Source organism: Arachis ipaensis, chromosome B7 (assembly GCF_059453495.1).
Source record: "Arachis ipaensis isolate K30076 ecotype BB chromosome B7, ASM5945349v1, whole genome shotgun sequence".
NCBI classification, from domain to species: domain Eukaryota; kingdom Viridiplantae; phylum Streptophyta; class Magnoliopsida; order Fabales; family Fabaceae; genus Arachis; species Arachis ipaensis.
Window position 1 is genome coordinate 32,720,522 of NC_142442.1, and position 8,634 is coordinate 32,729,155.

The window sequence follows — 8,634 nt, forward strand, 5'->3', positions numbered from 1 at the left end:
TTACTCCGAGTCGAGAACTGTAACACCACCTGGGTAAGAGGCAGTGGTGAGATTGTTCCCTGCTCCGGGTACTCGGGTAAGATGCAAGGGTTGCGGCATTGTCCCACTTGCTCTATGTTTGGTGTTCTGTCCAGGGTTAGCTATCAGACATGTCGGGTTGGCTATATAACCGACAGATGAGACTCATCAGCCATAGGGCAAGAATACATCATATGCATATGTGTGTTTTGCTTGATTGTGCATTAATTGGGCTTGACTATGTGATTATTATGCTTACTTGCTATATTTGCTACCTGTTGTATTTGTATCCTACTTGTGTTTGCTTTGTCTGTATTACTTGTCTGTGCACCAGAGTTTTGGAGGATTGGAAGAAGGCGAGAAGCTGAGGTTTTTTTAAAAAAATGCGACAGTTTTGAACCGCTGCAATTTTATACATGGGCTTTAAAAAATGACTAATTACAATAGTTTAGGCCATTTTTCATTAACTCTGTCACGTTGTCAATACTTCAAAGCCACACATAGAAATGAATATAAATAATGTAGAAGAAATATCCTCCTGGATCTTATCTTACTCAAATAAGAATAATCAATTAAGTGCACTAAAATGTAGAACATCATCAATTTGGGGAATAGATTTAACTAAAAGTTAAAAATTTATGTAAATAGTAATTAAGAAGATGACAACCTCAAACCATTTGTCCAGGACTTTTGAGGTTTGAGACAATAACAACTCCATCAAGTCCCTGACAAGTAATGATGTATTATAGTCAAAATCAGAGTATACGTCAACATATAAGACATCTATTTGAGAAGATGAAGTTCCGGTTCCAATGAAATTAAAACTGATATGGAGAAAGTAAATCTTACACTATACCTTTTTGTCCTAAGGAGAGTGTACGTCGCAGGAGCTGATCCCAAAACTTAGAATTCTCCAATTTATACTACAACTGGTCAACTGTACAAGCATTCCCATGCAGAGCTTCAGGTGTAAGCGAATTAAAAAAAATCCATTAAGTTACAAAACTTTTAGAGTTGAGCTTCATATCTAGAAACAGAGAAGAACAAACTTTTATGCATAAGTTAGAACGTGACAACATCTTTACATTCAAAGATCACCAGAATTGTTTGGTTCCAATAATAGATTTCAAGAGTTTAAAATGAAGAATCAAATGCCTAAAGTAACAAATGCATTTTGGTATCTTAGAAAGGCATAACCACTAAAAGGAGCATCCACTCCAATGCATACCTTAGTTGGTCACGGATAAAAAATTGAGGAGCATCAATTTGGTTCACTTCTCTTCAAATTTCTAAATTTCAACTTCACTTGTTCCATTATTTCCTCTCTTCATATCCAGAACAATTAACAGCAAAAATATTGGAAAAGTAATAAACACAGCATTTCTGAACTCGTGTATATATATTTTATAGACATGAGTATGAATCAAATCATCAACTTCTAAATCATTAGCTCTCTCAGCATCAACATAACTTTTCTTTTTTTTTTTTGTAGGGAAAAAACTCTTTTTCCATCTTCATGCAGATTCATGGGAAGAAAAAGATTTAAAAAAAAAGTTTACAATATGTCGCATTCCTTCATCTAGTAATGACCCTATTAAAGATCCAAATTAGATAATACACTAGGAGCTTGATTCATCTAGCAAGTAGCAACACAAAATCTATAGTTATAGAAATTTTTAGCCACTATTAACTTATTTAATGCACTATAATCTATGTTGAATCTATAGTTATAGGAATTTTTAGCCACTGTTAACATTGATTTAGTTCATTTCTTTTGGTATTTTAACAATTTAAATGATATACAGAATGCAAGATATGGGGTTTTGAAGTCAATACCTCTTGTGGATAGCCACCATTGGCTACACAGTGCAATGGTTTTGGATCTCTTTTGGTAAGATAAATGATAAGATAAATGCACGACAACATGAATTTACAAAGCATTGCCATGGGTTTTTATATAATACATGCATCAACACAGGTGGGATATGTATAAGCTATTTAAGTGTTTTTTAAAAACTATCGAAGTGTGATAAACCACTATTTTATGGTTTATCTTGTGCTCAATTGAGTGTTTTTTATCATGTCTTTGCAAACTTATTCATATAAATTGCATGATTTTACAATTCCTTCCCAATTTTGTTCTATGATTGAAAACTTGCTTCCTAAGCCCCTTAAATTGTATATTTTTAATCTCCTTTATACCATTCGATGCCGTGATCTGTGTGTTAAGTGTTTTCAGGCTTTATAGAGCAGGAATGGCTTAGAGGATGGAGAGGAAGCTTGCAAAAAAGGAAGGAACACAAGAAACTAAGGAGACAACCAGCGAGGAGCGACACGCACGCATGGCTCACGCGTGCGCGTGAATTGGAATTTTCACAGTGACGCGTGCGCGTACCTGACGCGTACGCGTGACACACAAAGATGACCATCGACGCGTATGCGTGACTGACACGTACGCGTAACATGCGCCACATGCAGAAAACGCAGAAGACGCTGGGGGCGATTTTGGGCTGAGTTTGGACCCATTTTTCAGCCCAGAAACACATATTAGAGCTAGGCGACAAGCAGAGACTCGGAAGACATTCTCATTCACATAGTTTTTAGTTTTAGATTAGAATCTTAGAGAGAAATCAATACTTCCTCTAGGTTTTCTTCACATTCATAGTTTTAGAGTTTATGCTTTTGATTTGGATATTGAGAAGAGTCACTACCTCCGTTGAATTTTCTACTATTCTAGTTTGTTTCCTTATTCCTTTACTTTTTAATCGCCCATTAACCCTATTCAGATAAGTATGTTTATGATTTTGGGATTTATTAATACAAAGAACTATTTTTACCTTTAATTTATTTTCAGTTATTATTTTAATTAATTTATCATGTCTTCTTTTTATTCCCTTTATATGCCTGTGAATGTTGTATTCATGTCAATGGAGTAGACTCCCAACTTGACTTGGGAGTTGATTAAAAGGAAACCCTTGAGTTGGAATACTCAAGTGTCAATTGGAAATTGGAAGTTATTGGCTGACTCTCTAGTCTCTAACTCTAATCCCTCCTTAGGAGAGGATTAGGACCTGGGATTCAGAATTGGTCAGTCAGTTACTTGACTTTCCTTTATTCAGTAAAGGATAACTAAGTAGAACAATAATCTCTTACTATTGCACTTGGGAAATCCAACAAGGATAGAAATTTCAATTAATCTTCTCCCAGTCAAGGCTTTTATTTTAATTATATAAATTCTCTCATTAATTTTCATTGCCTTAATTTATAATTATTTACTTTCCTGTTCTCCACTCTTAACATTTCTCGGAAAATTCCTGACTAATAAAATAGCACTCTTTTGTCAACTCATTGGAAGACGACCTGGGAATTCTACTCCCAGTATTTTGTTCTTAAAATTGTGACACTCTTTCTAAATTGATAAGCGGGATTTTCGTCGGTTAAGAACTATACTTGCAATGCTGTTTACTCTATAAATTCTTTATTGGCAATTTTCCGCCTGTTCAATTTTTGGCGCCGTTGCCGGGGAGTTGCAATTGTGTACTACATTATTGGTTGGTGTACATATTTTTAATTTTTGCATATTTTATTTTATTTTATTACCATGAGCTGTATGTTTCTTTCATTGAATGACGCGTTCATTGCCTGATCCGAGCTTAGCCGCGTTTGATCCTGAAATTGAAAGAACTATTTCCCGTATTAGGCGAGCTCGGCGTTGGTTAGCCTCTGTGGGCTGTGAAGTGGTTACCACCAATTCACCAATCTCTTTTGAAGGCGAATCTGAAGCGCCATCTGAGGAAGAAACAAGCTCCTTTTCTACTGATTCTGTTGATTTACGTGTAGGTAATATGGCGGAGCCCAGAAAGATTACTCTCCAGGAAGCAGGAGCTCCAGACTTTACAGTGCAACCGTATCAAGTGCGTCACCCAAATCTAGCTGCAGATTTTGAACTAAAGACTGCGCTAATCAACTTACTGCCCAAGTTTCATGGCTTACCTGCTCAAGAGCCCATAAAGCACCTCAGAGATTTTCAGACAGCCTGCTCAACTACTAGGCGTCATGGTGCAGATGAAACTACTATTTGGCTATATGCTTTTCCGTTTTCTCTTGAGGGAAAGGCAAGGGAGTGGTTCTACACTCAACCTGAAGAAGTCGTTACTAATTGGGATCTGTTCAGAAGGGAGTTCCTGGAAAAATACTTCCCAGCTGAAGTTACAGATAAACTGAGAAAAGAAATTTCCTGCATTATCCAAGGTGAGTCAGAGACCCTTTATGAGTGTTGAGAATGTTTCAGGAATCTCCTAGACTCATGTCCCCACCACAAGATTGATCAGATGGTGTTGATCAGCTACTTCACACAAGGCATGAAGCCTCAGGATAAGACTACATTAGATGCTGCAAGAAATGGTTCTCTGAAGAAATACAAGACGGCGACAAAAGCTTGGCAACTGATCACCGATCTAGCAGAGTCTACCCAGAATGTCAGGCACAGGAACAACCATCCCAAGGCTATTGCAGAGGTTTCCTCTAGTAGTGAGACTGCTGGTCTCACACAGACTCTAGGAGAGATGACCAACTTACTGAAGTAGCTACAACTGAATCAACAACAGTGTCAACAGTTGGTTCCTCAGAGAATGTGCGGAATATGTGCCTGTTATACTCATTACACTGATGAGTGTCTGCAGCTCCAACAAGAAGACAACACCTTGGTAGTTACTCATAATTTCTATGATCACCCGAATCAAGGATACTATCAACAAGACGGCAATTATAACCAAGGTGGAAGCTACAATCAAGGTTGGCAAGATAACTCCAACCAAGGCTGGAGAGACAGTTCCAACCAAGGATGGAGAGATAATCCCAACCAAGGATGGAGAGATAATTCCAACCAGGAATGGAGGGACAACTACAACAGAGGAGGCAGAGACAACTGTGGGAATCAGAGGTGGAACAACAATAACAGACATCAGAACCAAAACCAGCCTTACAGAACACCTCACCAAAGGCAGTCCCAAGCGTCTCAGAACAACCAACAGTAGGCCCCTCAAATCACTTACCCTTCTTCTTCTAATGATGAGATGCTTCATACTATTACGCAAGGACAACAAGACATTTAGAATTCAATTCACTCTTCCATAAATGGTCTTAGCTCCACCATACAAGCTCTCATCTCTCAGATGGATTCACTAATTACTCCCAACAATCAACCTTCAAGCTCTAGTGTAATTCCTTCTCAACCTATACCCAACCCCAAAGGTGGAATCAATGCCATCACTTTGAGGTTCGGAACCACACTGCCAGAGAGGAGTCATGAGAAGCCAAGCTCAAATGAAGATATCCAAGTTGAAGATGTTGTTGAGGTAGAAGATGCCAAAGAGGAGGATGAAGTACAAGACATGGCTGAAAAAGAAGCAGCTCAACCAGAGAATAGCGCACCAAAGGAAGCTGAAGCTACAAGAGGTGCCATCCCTATCTCCTTTCCACACCTTGCTAGGAAGTCCAGAAAGCAGATGGAGCCCGACCCAAAGGTGGTGGAGATCTTCAAAAAGGTTGAGGTAACCATTCCCCTTTTTGATGCCATTAGCCAGATACCTAAATATGCAAAGTTTATAAAGGATTTGTGCATGCATAAGGATAGAATATAGGATTTAGAAACTATTCCCTTAGGTAGCTCTATATCTGCTTTAATGGGTGATATACCAGAAAAATGTAGTGATCCAGGTCCATGCATGGTTACTATTACTATAGAAGGTGTAAAATTTTTTGACTGCATGTGTGATTTAGGTGCGTGTGTGAGTATTATGCCATTATCTGTATATGATGCCTTGAGGATCCCTTCCTTAAAAAGGTCAGCAACACGTTTGGTTTTGGCAGATAAAATTATAATCTCGGTGGTAGAAATTGCTGAGGACGTGTTGGTGAGTATTAAGGGGTTTACATTCCCTATTGACTTCTACATCTTGGAGATGCCCCCTAATGACTCAGGAAGACCATCATCAATCCTCCTTGGAAGGCCATTTTTGAAGACTTCAAAGTTCAAATTAGACGCCTTCTCCGGAACATACTCTTTTGAGATAGATGGCAGAGCAGTGAGCTTCAATCTGGATGAAACCATGAAGCACCCCCCGGAAGATCATTCTATCTTTCAGTGCGACATCATTGATGAAACTGTAGCTACAGTTCACCAAGAAGAAATAGAAGAGAGGCACATGGAGCAAGGTCCAAGTGTGGGGAAGCCCCCTGAACAAGATGAAACTACCTTGCCACCATCACTAGCTCCAGCTAATCCAGTGCCTAGCCATGAGCAGAAATTGGAGTTAAAGCCCTGCCCACCCCACCTCAAGTATGCTTACCTTGAGGATAATCAGAAGCTCCCAGTTATCATTGCAAGGGAACTCACTTCCCAACAGGAGGAGCAGTTGCTTAGTGTGTTGAGAAGACACAAGAAGACAATTGGGTGGAGCTTGGCGGATATAGTAGGCATCAGCCCTCAAGTTTGTGAGCACCAGATATTTTTAGAAGAGGGAGCAAAGCCTGTCCATCAACCCTAAAGGCGGCTGAACCCCACCATCTTAGAAGTTGTCAAGAAGGAAGTGACCAGATTGCTTGAAGCTGATATCATCTACCCCATCTCGGATAGCGAATGGGTCAGCCCAGTACAAGTGGTGCCCAAGAAGTCTGGAGTCACAACAGTAAAGAATGAGCATGGAGAGCTCCTGACAACTAGATTGCAGAATTCCTGGAGGGTGTGCATTGATTACAGACGCCTCAACCAGGCTACCCGCAATGATCACTACCCCCTGCCATTCATTGATCAGATGCTTGATCGTTTGTCAGGTAAATCACACTACTGCTTTTTAGATGGTTATACAGACTATTTTCAGATTCATATAGCTCCTGAAGATCAGGAGAAAACTACTTTTACTTGCCCTTTTGGAACGTATGCATACAAAAGGATGCCTTTTGGCTTATGTAATGCACCGGCTACTTTCCAAAGGTACATGATGAGTATTTTCTCAGATCTTATTGAGAGCTGTATGGAAGTTTTCATGGATGACTTTAGCATTCATGGTGATTCATCTAACCTTTGCTTGGATAGTCTAGCTAGAGTATTGGACAGGTGTGTTAATTCAAACTTTGTATTAAATTTTGAAAAATATCATTTTATGGTATAACAAGGTATTGTTCTAGGACACGTTGTTTCTAATACAGGTATTTCTGTAGATCCAGCAAAGGTAAATGTCATTTCTAGTTTACCTTACCCCTCCTCTGTGAGGGAAGTCCGTTCGTTCCTTGGTCATGCAGGTTTCTACCGGAGATTTATCAAGAACTTCAGTAAGGTAGCATTGCCTTTATCTAGACTGCTGCAGAAGGATATTGAGTTCGAGCTGAGTGAGGATTGCATGGAAGCATTTGATAAGCTGAAGATCGCCTTGACTCAAGCCTCGATTGTGAGAGGACCAGACTGGAGCCAGCCTTTTGAGATTATGTGTGATGCCTCCAACCATGCAGTAGGAGTGGCGCTGGCTCAGCGCGAAGGTAAGGACCCTTTCATAATAGCTTATGCCTCTAAGACCTTAGACGCTGCTCAGTCTAATTATACTACCACTGAAAAAGAGCTTCTGGCTATTGTTTTTGCTCTGGATAAATTCCGAGCCTACTTACTTGGTACTAAGGTGGTAGTATACTCAGACCATGCAGCTCTAAAATATTTATTAGCTAAAAAAGAGTCCAAACCAAGGTTGATACGTTGGATATTGTTGCTGCAAGAATTTGATTTAGAAATTAAGGATATGAGTGGTTCCCAGAATTTAGTGACGGACCACTTGAGATGTCTTGAGCACATTACGGGTGACTCCACTCCTATCAATGATGCTTTTCCATTTGACAGCTTGCACGCAATATCTGAAGTAGTTCCTTGGTATGCACCTATAGCTAATTATCTAGTTAGTCATACATTCCCTCCTAATTTTACTAAGCATCAAAGGGACAAGCTGAAAAGCGAGTCCAAATACTATATATGGGATGACCCATATTTATGGAGGTATGGCGCTGACCAGATAATTAGAAGGTGTGTGCCTTAATCAGAATTCCAGTCCATTTTAGAGGCCTGCCATTCTTCTGAGAGTGGTGGACATTTTGACCCTCAAAGAATAGCTAGAAAAATTTTAGACTGTGGATTCTAGTGGCCCACTCTTTTTAAAGATGCTGCTGCCTTATGTAAATCCTATCCCCCATGCCAAAGGTTTGGGAATATATCCAAGAGGGATGAGATGCCCCAACAGCTTATGCTATTCTGTGAAATTTTTTATGTTTGGGGCATTGACTTCATGGGTCCATTTTCAAATTCTAGTGGTTTCTTATATATATTGTTAGCTGTAGATTATGTTTCTAAATGGGTGAAAGAAATTCCTACCCGAACTGATGATGCTAACACTGTTGTCTCCTTTGTTAGAAAACATATTATCTGTCGCTTTGAATCACCACGAGCAATCGTGAGTGATCAAGGCACTCACTTTTGTAACAGGAGATTAGCAGGTCTACTGAAGAGACACGGCATTCTGCACAAGGTATCAACAGCCTACCATCCTCAGACCAATGGACAAGCCGAGGTGTCTA